Source organism: Amblyraja radiata, chromosome 24 (assembly GCF_010909765.2).
Source record: "Amblyraja radiata isolate CabotCenter1 chromosome 24, sAmbRad1.1.pri, whole genome shotgun sequence".
In the NCBI taxonomy this organism is placed as follows: domain Eukaryota; kingdom Metazoa; phylum Chordata; class Chondrichthyes; order Rajiformes; family Rajidae; genus Amblyraja; species Amblyraja radiata.
Genome location: NC_045979.1, coordinates 28686476 through 28700089, shown reverse-complemented (window position 1 = coordinate 28700089; position 13614 = coordinate 28686476).

Sequence of the window (13614 nt, the reverse complement as noted above, 5' to 3'; positions counted from 1 at the left end):
TTTGAGAAGCGAATTTTTGGAACCTATAATCTGCCCTTTAATTTAAAGTCAGAATTGTTGTCTCTGCACCGACTGAACTGTTGTCAGTTGTGGGATCATCAGCATTGGCTCCAAGCCGCTCGCCACCACTCACTGTTGCCGCTGTAGTATGGAGTCACGGGATCCCAAACTCAAGAAGATGGACCCTGACCCTCATAGGTTTATTGTAGATATTTTTATTATTGTATATACATCATGCTAGAGGCAGCGTGTTACGCTGAATGTGGCCCACCCACCTTGCCAGCTATGCTGCAACCCTGTTCACACAATGCTTGGATCTGAACCTATAGGGAGAGGTTGAGCAGGCAAGGTCAGTCTATTGTGTTTAAGAAGGAACTGCAGATGCTGGAAAATCGAAGGTCCACAAAACTGCTGGAGAAGCTCAGCGGGTGCAGCAGCATCTATGGAGCGAAGGAGATAGGCAACGTTTCGTCCCGAAACGTTGCCTATCTCCTTCGCTCCATAGATGCTGCTGCACCCGCTGAGCTTCTCCAGCAGTTTTGTGTATGGTCAGTCTATTCCTTGGAGCGCAGGAGGATGAGGGGTGATCTTATAGAGGCATACAAAATCATGAGAGGAATAGATCGGGTAGACGCTCAGAGTCTCTTGCCCAGAGTAAGGGAATCGAGAATCAGAGGACATAGGTTTAAGGTGAGGGGGGAAAGATTTCATAGGAACCTGAGAGGTAATTTTTTCACACAAAGGGTGGCGGGTGTACGGAGCGAGCTGCCGGAAGAGGTAGTTGAGGCATGTACTATCGCAAGGTTTAAGAAACATTTAGACAGGTACATGGATAGGATAGTTTTAGAGGGATATGGGCCAAACGCAGGCAGGTGGGACTAGTGTAGGTGGGGCATGTCGGTCTGTGTGGGCTGAAGACCCAAATGCTTTGCCACCACAGACTGAGTTACTGACCCGCTGAGTTACTCCAGCACTTTGTGTTTAACTCGATATTCCATCATTTAGCTGTTCCTCGTGATTTCAGGACGTTATTTGTACAAGTCTGCCGCCCTCTGGTGGATACAAAAAATCCCACAACTCTTCAGGAGTTGAAATAATCCACCCATTGCTTTGTTTTTTTTAATCTCAGTTTTACAGCATCTGCTGTTTCCTTTTGCTTTTCAATTAAACCTTCAATCTATGCCAGAAAACCAAAGTGCGAGAAACTCTCAGCAGGAGAGACGGCGTCTATGGAAAAAGAAACAGTTAACTTTGTAATTGGGAGTTTAAGAAGGAACTGCAGATGCTGGAAAATCGAAGGTACACAAAAATGCTGGAGAAACTCAGCGGGTGCAGCAGCATCTATGGAGTGAAGGAAATAGGCAACGTGTCTGAAGAAGGGTTTCGGCTGCTGCCCACGCTGAGTTTCTCCAGCATTTTTGTGTACCTTTGTAATTGGAAGTCCTCCCCCCAGCTTCTCTGTTACTGAAAGCTAAATCATTTACTCTCTTTCCAAGTTCTTATCAAACAAGTTAGACTTGAAACAATAACTCTGTTTCTCCTTGGACAGATGCTGCCTGAACTACCGAATCTTACCAGCATTTTTTTATTTTATTTTAGATTACCAGAACCTGCAACTTTAAAAAAAATGAATTATATTTACCCGTAAACCTACGCTGCTCATTGGGCCACCATGCCAGCAGAAATAGTTAAGGGCCTGTCCACAAATTTCGCCATCTACACGGCGCACACACTTTTTTTTTTAACCTTAATTTTAGCCTTGTAATATCATTGCTGAGGTGACCCGTTGTCTTGTCAAAAACTTCTCATTGTACCGTTGATCCTGTGTTAACCTACATATGACAAATAAAAACTGAACTGAACTGAATTGTCCCACTTATAGTCGCCTCAGTCGCCCAGAGTCGTAGCGTCTTTCTGGTCGCCGCTGGATTTTCAACGTGTTGAAAATTTTTCTGACACAGTCGGCGACAGTGGGTTCGACGCCAATGAGCGTAGCTCGACATCTCCCGACGTTGGTGCTGTCATAGTTGTCGCCAAGTTGACGTAGGTTGTCGCTGGTGCTGACTTCATTTTTTGTTGTTGTTAAAGTAATGATTCTATTTCACATTTTATGTCGAAGGGGGGGGGCCCAGTCGCCGTTTTTTCGGCGATCTGCTACGACTATGACAGTCGACTAAAAATTGCCTAAGTGGGACCCGCCCTTTACTTCCTCTTCACCTCGTCTATGGATCCTGCACATTTAAACATCAAATAAATCTACAAAACGGCTCTACAGAAAACAACTCCAGGCTGGCTGGACTTTTCTCAACTATAATTCCACCTCGAGCAACATAATCCTAAATCTCTGGACCTCTTCTAATTACGTCACATCTTTCCTGTTATGAGACCACAACTATACACTGTAAACTAACGGTTCCTGAATGACCTTCCTGCTCCAGATCTGGCCATAAAATGTTGTGTCCCAACCCACTGCATGTTATTCATTCTCCCCCACCCCGCCCCCAAACCCATTATTTTTACCCCGCTTTCCTGTACTCCATCTGCACTTGCACTTATTTCTCCCCTTCCCCCCCTCCTCACACATTCCTTCCTCTAACTTCACAATCTGCAACTTCCATTCCTCTGTCTCACGTCTTCTTGTTTTAATCTCTGTTCATTGTCCTAACCATCTGCCAACCAAAACATGTCCGCACCCTCACCTGTGTCCACCTATTACATGCCACGCCTTTCCTCTCTCCCACCTTTCTTTCCTCTCCCCCCACCCCCACAATCAGTCTGAACAAAGGTCCTGACCTGAAATGTCCACGTTCTCCAGAGATGCTGCCGGAGCTTCTGAATTACTCCAGCACTTTGTGTCCTTTTACATTATTCATCTGCCCTGTCAGCGACCTATAGTTTGTCAAAATGCCTCTTAAATATTAATATTATATTTGCCTCTACCGTCATTACTGGCAGCGTGTCGGAGGTGCAACCAACATACATTATGTCCATTTGCTGTTCTTGCTGTGTGTCACTGTGCTGTGTTTTCTGCCCCCAAACGTAATAATTCATTTCTTTGGATTGAATTCTACATTTTTTTCCACATGGCCAACTTTGTGCAACTTTTCTACTGCCTTTCTTCCTCCAGTTGCACATGCCCACATGTCCCCACCAGCAGAGTTCAATGAGATATCCCTTGAGGCAGCTCACAGTCCACACAGCAGAAACATAGAAAATAGCTGCTGGAGGAGGCCATTCGGTCCTTCGAGCCAGCACCACCATTCATTGTGATCACGGCTGAAGGGGAAGTATGAGTGAGGCCAAATGCAAATTGGAGGAGCAGCACCTCATATTTCGCTTGGGCAGCTTACAACCCAGTGGCATGAATATTAATTTCTCTAAATTCAAGTAACCCTTGCTTTCCCTCTCTCTCCATCCATCCCACACCCTAGTTCTCCGACTAGTTTCACCCTCCTGATTAATTTTACTGTTTGTCTGCCTCGTTGTCACCTTCCTCTCATCCAACAATGAACTTGATTCTTGATCATTTCCTAGATCAACGTCTGCCTTCACACCTTACATGCTCGTTATGCCTTTCCATATCTCATTTCCCTCCCCCCCCTTAACTCAGACTAAAGAAGGGTCTCAATCCAAAACTTCACCCATCCCTTCTCTGCACAGATGCTGCCTGTCCTGCAGTTACTCCAGCATTTTCAATCCATCTTAGGGGAAGTAAATGCAGGTATACCCTCCAATAAACATTAATCTCAACAATCTTGTTGGGCCCTGTCTCACTAATTTGATTTAAGAGTGAGTGTAATGCGTAGAGAACTGTGACTAAGGAATCCTAGTAATTCCTGTGTGGTTACCAGAGCAAGGCACCATTTTAGTAGTTGTCCCCATCGCCCACCCATTTGTGTGCATCTGAATGGATGTTTGCACATTTTCTAAGATACAAAAAAATGCCTTCTGGTTGCCTGTTTCCAGCCTAGATCTTTAGACTTCAGAGATACAGCATGGAAACTAGCCATCGGCCCACAGATGCTAATTAATCGATAAACCATGGAGTGTAGGATGAAACCTGAGCACCCAGTGAAAACCCACACAGTCATGGAGAAACCGTATAAACCCAATGCAGACAGTACCCGTGGTCAGGATTGAACCCAGGTCCCTGGTGCTATAAGCTGGCAACTCTGCCACTGCGCCACCACGCTGACCTTCTAGTTTTGGGTGGGGGGGGGGGGGGGGTATGCAGTCAGATAGCCACAGACTAGGTTGGGCTCTGCAGTGGCTGAGGAGGGGAAGGGGAGAAGGAGGGGTGGAGTAAGGAGGTATCTGTGTACCATTGTGGTGGCCTCAGGACTTCAGGGGACCAGCTCAGAGAGAGCTCATTAGGGTGAGGAAGGGAGAGGTGCGGACTACAAGGGTGAATTAGGTGATTGAGGTTTTTACACCACAGGGTTTACATGGATAGGAAAGCTTTAATGGAATATGGGGGTCAAAAACACCTTAGATGGGAGCATCTCATAATCATAATCATACTTTATTAGCTAAGTATGTTTTCGAACATACAAGGAATTTTATTTGCCATACAATACATACCATTACAAAAGCAACAAAACACACAAAATACATTTTAACATGAACATCCACCAGTGACTCCTACACATTCCTCACTGTGATGGAAGGCTATAAAAAAAATCAATCTCTTCCCTTCATTGTTCATTGTCGGGGGCCTCGAGCTTCCGTTGATGGGACGATCTTGGCTCCCATAGCCGGGGGTTGGGCCCGGGTCAGAGCTGGTCGAAACTTCAGCGTCGTTTGGAGCTTCCCGACATCGGTCTCTACCCGAGACTGCGGGCTCCATGATGTTGAAATCCGCAGGGTCGATCCCAGGCAAGGCATCGCAGGCTCCGATGGTAAGTCCACGTCCCCACGGTGGGGCTCAAAGTCAGTCCTGAGCAAGGCCTGCAGCTCCACGGTGTTAGGCCGCAGAGTGACCAGAGATACGATCCGGAAAACAATCACATCTCCGGCAAGGTAAGCGATTGAGAAAAGAGTTTCCCCCAACACCCTCCCAACACACAAAACAAACCAGAGAACATTGACACAAACTTTTAAAACACACTCAAAAAAACAAAAAGACAGACTGTTGGCGAGGCTGCCATCGATCGGCGCCCCCTGGTGGTCCATCTTAGTTGGCATTGACAATGCCCTTAATCTCCACCAGTGGGAGAGTCTAGGACCAGAGACCATAACATAAGAATGAAAGGATGTTCCTTTGGGAAAGAGATGAGGAGGAATTTCTTAAGTCAGAGGGTGGTGAATCTGTGGATTTCATTTCCACAGAAGGATGTGGAGTCCAAGTCGATGAATGTTATTAAGGCAGAGATAGTTTGTTGATTAATATGGGTGTCAGGGGTTATGGGGAAAAGTCAGGAGAATGGGGTTAAGATAGATCAGCCATGATTGAATAGCAGAGTAGACTTGATGGGCCAAATCGCCTAATGCTGCTCCGATCACTTATGAACTTATAAGTTGACCAAATGACCTGTTTTCATACTGTGTGACTCTGGGGAAACCAAGACAGCGCTGTGGGGTGTGAATATCAATTTGTATCATTGCTGATTCTGGACAAGGTCCATGTCAGCTGCAATGCTCCTATCCTTAGCCCCACGTCCCCCTCCCTTTTCATCTGTGCATTAATTGCCTCATATTGTGTTTTGAATTGAATTCTGTCTTTACTTTGTGTACTAGTCATGTCTCTACTATTTATTGCATTCCCCTTACATGTTTTTCCTCTACCTGCTAAATTCTTGTAAGGTGTCCTTGAGACTCTTGAAAGGCGCCCATAAATAAAATGTATTATTATTATTATTAATGCTCCTATAAAGGTGCTTCATAAAGGGAACAATATTATTCATGTACTTGATTTGGCTGTAAGAGTGACTTACACTTGAAAGCACTTTCAAAGCCAGCCATAAATGGTCTATCGCATATTACACTCCAGAAAAGCATTTGATTTTTAATTGTGTATTGCTGAAACGGAATCAGATTTGCTTCAGTGTTTCTTTCAAGGAAACCAAAATATTTTTTTAAACAACCTTTGTTTTTGTTTCATCGTTTGCTATTGTTGAGCAGCTTTTTGAAGTGACTCCACAGATGGGAATGTCGCTTCCTGCATAGGAACTCCTGAGCTAAAAATCGCACCGCACCCATTTGTACCAGTGGTTTAGTTTAGAGATACAGCGCGAAAACAGGCCCTTCGGCCCACCGTATCCGCACCGACCAGCGATCCCTGCACACGAACACTTCTCTAGGGACAATTTCATTTCCGATTAACCTATAAACCTGTGCGTCTTCGGACCTTGGGTGGAAAACCCACTTGGTCACAGGGAAAACGTACAAACTCCGTACACAGACAGACAACATACAGTGAAAGGGTTGGATAGAGTGGCTGTGGAGAGAATGTTTCCACTGGTGGGCGAGTCAAGGACTAGAGGTCATAGCCTCAGAATTAGGAAGTTGTTTTAGGAAGGAGATGAGAAATGTCTTTAGTCAGGGTGGTGAATCTGTGGAATTTTTTGCCACAGAAAGTTGTGGAGGCCAAGTTAATGGATATTTTTAAGGCAGAGTTAGATTCTTGATTAGTACGGGTGTCAGGGGTTATGGGGAGAAGGCAGGAGAATAGGGTTAGGAGGGAGAGTTAAATCAGCTATGATTGAATGGTGGTGTAGACTTGATGGGCCAAATGGCATAATTCTGCTCCTATCACTTATAACCTTATGAGCACCTGTGCTCAGGGTCGAACCCTGTCTGTAAGGCAGTGACTACTGCTGCGCCACCGTGCCGCCCCTTAATCAGTACAATTAGCAAACGCCACATTTTGCCCACCAATTTAGAACAGTACCGCACAGGAGCAGGCCATTTGGCCCCACCATCAGTCCACATGCTGCTGCTGTTACTGGCAGTCATCACTGCATTGAGGCTTAAAACATTGGCAGGCATTTCCATTTGTAGATCAATCCCCAGGTTTGCAGCCATAAAGCAGAAACAAAGAACTGCAGATGCTGGTTTACCAAGGAAAGACACAAAATGCTGGAGTAACTCAGCAGGTCAGGCAGGAACCCTGGAGACCACAGTGGTAGAACTGTTACCTCACAGTGCCAGAGACCCAGGTTCGATCTTGACCATGGGTGCTGTCTGTGTGGAGTTTCCACGTTCCCCTGTGAACTAGTGGGTTTCCCCCGGGTGCTCCAGTTTCCTCCCATATTCCAAAGGCGCGCAGGTTTGTAGATTAATTGCCCCCTGTTCCAACCCGAAACATCACCCATCCTTTTGGCCATTGGCCGTGGATGTCGGCAATGAGAACGGATCTGCTGGAGTCCCGGAGCCACAGCCGCGGGGGGGGGGGATTCAACCCGCAGATCGGTACAAAGTCCTGATGGGGTGGAGATCGGTCACCTCACCAGGCTTAGGCGACACATTTTAGGGGGGACTTCCAGGGGGTGATTTCCAGTGCGCTTCCGTAATTTTGTCCGGATTAAAAGAGTCAGAAAATCGGTGGTGGACGTACAGGCAACCTTTCAAATTGAAGGGTCCCGACCAAATCTTCACCTACCCATGTCCTGCAGTGATGCTGCCTGGCCCGCTGAGTTATTCCAGGAGTGTTTTATTGAAAATGACAAGCTTTCTTGAATTCAGTGTAAAAGCGAGAGTCATCCCAATTTCCATTCTGTTTAATTGTGCGCGGTCTGGCCAAACCAGTTGAACTCACAGGATGAAAAAGGAAGAGAAAACAAGATTGAATTGAAAGCTTTATTAGGTCCTCGCAGGCTGCAGAACGATCTATTACCACAAATCATAGAGGTGAAGGAATGAATCAACAGTGTTCCTGAGATTAATAAGCATCTAAGAACTAGTATTACATACTTAACGCACGTGGAAGAGTTTCTTAATTTAAGATCACAGTACAACACACAGGAACCTATGGATTATAGCTACATTGAAAAATGTGCTCAATCATGAACATGGTTTTCTCTTTACTTTAATAATACAACGGAGGGTGCAATTAATTTAAAAGATGAGAGTAGCCTTTAAGAAAGTTATCAGACAACTCTTCAGATTAAGGGCTTGGTTCTTCCCTTTTAATACTGCATGGCACAAGGCCAAGTTCAATGAACCCCCACCCTGATGGAAGGAAGGTTTCCCTTATCAATGGCAATTGCCCGACACAAGAGAGCTTTAGCCAGTTCTTTAAGTTATAGGAGCAGAATTAGGCCATTCGGCCCATCAAGTCCACTCCGCCGTTCAATCATGGCTGATCCATCTTTCTCTCTCAATCTCGTTCTCCTGTCTTCTCCCCATAACCCCTGACACCAATTAATTCCCAGTTCTTCATAGATGTGGGGTCATTTGTTAAAGTTGTTGTGACTGATTTCATTTTAAACTTGCAGCCTTGTTTGAACAGACCCAAGATGTCCATTTTTGGAAGTGGATGTGGATTCGAGACGAAATAAGGAATGTTCAAGTTTGAAGTGCGTTGGTGGGCTGAGTTATGGCTTATGGGGAGCATGAGATCAGAGCACCATGATATACAGGCTCAGAGTCCGTGCCGACCTAGCACTCCCCAATTTACACTAATCCTACTCTATTCCACTCTCATCCCCATCAACTCACTCAGATTCAACTACTCACTAGGGGCAATTTTACAGTGGCCAATTAACCTATTATCCTGTGTCATAGAGTGATACAGTGTGGAAACAGGCCCTTCAGCCCAACTTGCCCACGCCGGCCAACATGTCTCAGCTACACTAGTCCCACCTGCCTGCGTTTGGTCAATATCCCTGTAAACCTTTAAGATAGGAGAGGAAACTAGAGCACCCAAAGAAAGCCCATAACCGATGGGATCACAAGAACAATAGTCATTAGACTATTAGACTGCATATGGGTTTGTCTTAAGAGACCATGATTTCACACTCAAGGTTAAAAACAGCACATGACTGAAAATAATATTTCTTCCATTGTTCAAGTGGTCCAATGTACAAATGGTCACATGATTCAATCTAAAGTCCATCTTCAACAGAATGAAATTTTAAACCACTCTACATTAATTGGTCCTCTACCTGAACTTGGTCTGTTGCAAACAGTCCTGGGATGGCAGGACTTTCATATGAAGAAAGACTGGATAGACTCGGCTTGTACACGCTGGAATTCAGAAGATTGAGGGGGGATCTTATAGAAACTTACAAAATTCTTAGGGGGTTGGACAGGTTAGATGCAGGAAGATTATTCCCGATGTTGGGGAAGTCCAGAACTAGAGGTCACAGTTTAAGGATAAGAGGGAAGTCTTTTAGGACCAAGATGAGAAAATCATTTTTTACACAGAGAGTGGTGAATCTGTGGAATTCTCTGCCACAGAAGGTAGTTGAGGCCAGTTCATTGGCTATATTTAAGAGGGAGTTAGATGTGGCCCTTGTGGCTAAAGGGATCAGGGGGTATGGAGAGAAGGCAGGGATACTGAGTGGGATGATCAGCCATGATCATATCGAATGGCAGTGCAGGCTCGAAGGGCCGAATGGCCTACTCCTGCACCTATTTTCTATGTTTCTAAACACCAGAAATAGAACTCACCTGCACCATGAAGAACAGGTCTCTCTCCCCCACCCCCAAAGAACAATTATGGAATGTAATTGAGGCATGAACGAAGCCATAGCCTTAGAATAAAACGCTGCACCTTTTTGAAAGGAGATGAGGAGGAATTTCTTTAGTCAGTGGGTGGTGAATCTGTGGAATTCATTGCCACAGACAGCTGTGGAGGCCAGGCCGATGTAGACCTGATGAGACAAATGTCCTAATTCGATTTCTAGAACTTATAGAACGTTAAAGCGACTCCCGAACATGAAAGAATTCGAGGGAGGTAAAGCTCACAGAGCTAAATGGCAATGTCTATGCCAGTTGGACAGTTGGGGACTAAGAGGGGAAGTCAGATCAGTTTACAATCTTGCACGTTTTGTACCCGAAACGTCACCCATTCCTCCTCTCCAGAGATGCTACCTGTCCCACTCAGTTACTCCAGCATTTTGTGTCTATCTACCTTTTATTAACCTCTTCTGTGTGGGGCAAAAACTTAATTGCAGGAACCTTCTTCACTTGCTCAGGGTTTAGTTACTGGGGCATCATTTCTTTACACCCTGATTTGTGGGGGGCTCAATCCATGAGACCCATTTACATTTTCAACATTTGCTTTAAGTGCCCAGAATTTCACACCCTGGATTTAAAAAAAAAGACATTACTGAAAATAATATTTCTTCCATCATTCAAGTGGCCCAATGTGGAAATGGTCACTCTACAGTCTATCTTCAACAGAATTAAATTATAATCCCACACTGTATGATTCATTGCATGTACAAAATTGTTCTGTATGTAAACATGTGGCAATTAATATTTACTTCCATTTGTTGAAGCATTGTATATTGCAATACGACAAATGCTTACGACTTAACACACGAGAAGATAGCAACCATCTTGATAGTGCATGTGGGTTTCCAAGACAGCCCTAGTAAAGCCGATGAGTGCGTGAAAAGAAAAATGGCGGTTACATAAGATTAGCTGGCTATCAAGAAACAAGCAGCAGACATATGTAATACTTATTCTGGTTGGCACCAAACCAAAAGACCTGGATGAAGTTACAGAAATATATGGCTGCTAAACTTTCAGAATATAAGGATGAGGGGGAACCTCATTGATACTTATCGAATAATGAAAAACCTGATTACAGTGGTTGTGGAGAGGATGTTTCCACTCGTGAGAGAGTCTAGGACCAGAGGTCACAGCCTCAGAATAAAAGGATGTACCTTTAGAAAGGAGACGAGGAGGAATTTCTTTAGTCAGAGGGTGGTGAATCTGTGGAATTCTGCCACAGACGGCTGTGGATGCCAAGTCAATGGATATTTTTAAGGAGGAGATTGACATATTCTTGAATAGTAGAGGGGTCAAGGGTTATGGGGAGAAGGCAGGTGAATAGCGTTAGAGGAAAAGATAGATCAGCCATGATTGAATGGTGGAGTAGACTCGATGGGCCGAATGGCCTAATTCTGCTCCTATAACTTATAAATGATTTTGATTTTGCAAAGATAAGGTGACGAGGAGGCTGCAAACGGGATCTAAAGAGGTGAAGTGAATGAATCAAGATATGGCCATTGGAATTTTATGGGGAGATTATGAAATTGTTCATTTTGGCAGGGAAAACGAAAAGCAGATTTTCTAAACAGTGAGAAATTTCTCACTGACCACATCCACCGAAAGAATGCCAGGTCAAAATTTGTGCAAAAATGACTAATCCATAATTAGGATCCAAGACACACAGCATAGAAACAGATCTTTCGGCCCACCAAGCCCATGGCAACCATCATACACCCATGCTAATTCCATTCACTACCACTCGGTTGACAGCTCTGTAAGCCTGGTTGTTTAAGTGCCCATCCAGACACATTTTAAATGCTGACAGAGTACCTCCCTCCACCACCTTCTTTATCTATGTATTCCAGATAGTAAACACTCACTGGGTGTTGAAGAAACATGGGACTGCTGCTGCTGGTTTACACAAAAGAACATAGTGCTGGAGTAACTCAAAGAGTCAGGCTGCATCACTGGTGAACATGGATTGGTGACATTTTGTGTTGGGCTCCTTCAAGAAACGGTAAAAGGGCCCCAACCTGACACGTCGCGTACCCATGTTCTCCAGATGCTGTCTGACCCGCTGAGTTACTCCAGCACTTTGTACCTGTCCATGTTCTCCAGAGATGTTGCCTGACCCGCCGAGTTACTCCAGCACATTGTACCTGTCCATGTTCTCCAGAGATGTTGCCTGACCAGCTGAGTTACTCCAGCACTTTGTACCTGTCCATGTTCTCCAGAGATGTTGCCTGACCAGCTGAGTTACTCCAGCACTTTGTACCTGTCCATGTTCTCCAGAGATGTTGCCTGACCCGCCGAGTTACTCCAGCACATTGTACCTGTCCATGTTCTCCAGAGATGCTGCCCGACCCACCGAGTTACCCTCTGGCTGATAGTTCTTCTCCCTCCCCTCAGTTTCCCTCTAATCCTCTCACCTTAAACCAATGCCTTCTGGTTTTGGCCGTCTCCATTCTGGGGAACGGTTTCTCACTGTCCAGCCTTTCTATGCCCCCTCACAGCCTGGAATAGTTCTATCAGCTCGCCCCATGCTCCGTTCACCCCTCCCAGCTGCACTACAGCAGCTCTTAAGACCCAGCTTGGGCAACAATTCAGACTGAAGCACATATTTTCAAAGGCACCAAATCTATTTTCACTGTACTCTTGGAATGATCACATAAAGATACCAGTAAGTCTACGCAATAGGGCTCAGCTCATCTCCATATAACAAATGTGACTTCACTTCAAGGGCTATAAAGTGGCTGATAATATCACAAGGTCACAAAGAGTGCGATCTCCCTTTATTCTGCTCTCCTTCCAAACCTCAGCCCAACCAAAAATGAGCTTGGTTTTACGGGCATTAGTCCACTTGGCTCTCCTGTGTTTTAAAATTAATGTTTTCTGTTGATTAAACAATTATTCAAGACGAGATGCAGAAACAAGGAACTGCAGATAGACACAAAAAGCTGGGGTAACTCAGCGGGTCAGACAGCACCGCTGGAGAAAGGGAATAGGTGACGTTTCGGGTCGAGACCTTTCCTCAGACTGTCCGGTACAAGGAACTGCAGATGCTGGTTTATACCAAAGATAGACCCAAAGTGCTGGAGTAACTCAGCGGGTCAGTCAGCATTTCTGGAGAAAAAGGATAGGTCTAAGAAGGGTCCCGACCTGAAATGTCACCCATCCTTTTTCTCCAGAGATGCTGCCTAACCTTGTTTCTTTAATTATTCAAGACTGTGGTCCCAACTAAGCAGAAACTTCCACAGACATTTTCTTTCAATCTCTCCATCAATCGCACTGTAGTGTGGCGAAAATACAAGGTTATCAAGCAGATGTCTAGTTGGAAAACTCAACGGCTGGCGATTCCCAATGGAAGCAGCTTTGTGCAAAACGTATACGCCCAAAATAAAAGGTTCTATTTATACTCAGCATATCTTCTTACAGTTGATTCTACGTTAGGCAGTCATCATTAAGTGTAATCAAAGCTTTAACACGAATGTCAAAGACACAACTGGCTTGACAATGGCCCATACAATGGCTTGGTGAGTTAATGATTCATTATCTTTATAACGGATGCCAGGCTGCTGAGATATTGTCAAACGACTGTACTAAAGTTATAAAGTGAGCATTTACAGAAACAGGCAATTCATGTTAATCTATGTTGAATTAAATAGCAAGGGCAGGATTAGTCATTCAGTTCTAGCAAACTAATTCTGCCATTTAAATAGACCATGGCCGATTTGCACCTTAATTCCATTGAACCATGGTGGTTTCATTCTTGTGATTGGTTTACTTCACAAAGAAGTGCCCAATTCACCTTTATGGTTTTCAGCTTGTGTGGGAAAAGTAGTTTGATTTCCATGCTTCCATTTAAGAGACTCTTTCTAACATTACTCAAAATAAAACACAAAGTGCTGGAGGAACTCAGCAAGTCAGGCAGCAGCTGTGGAGGGAAGAGAC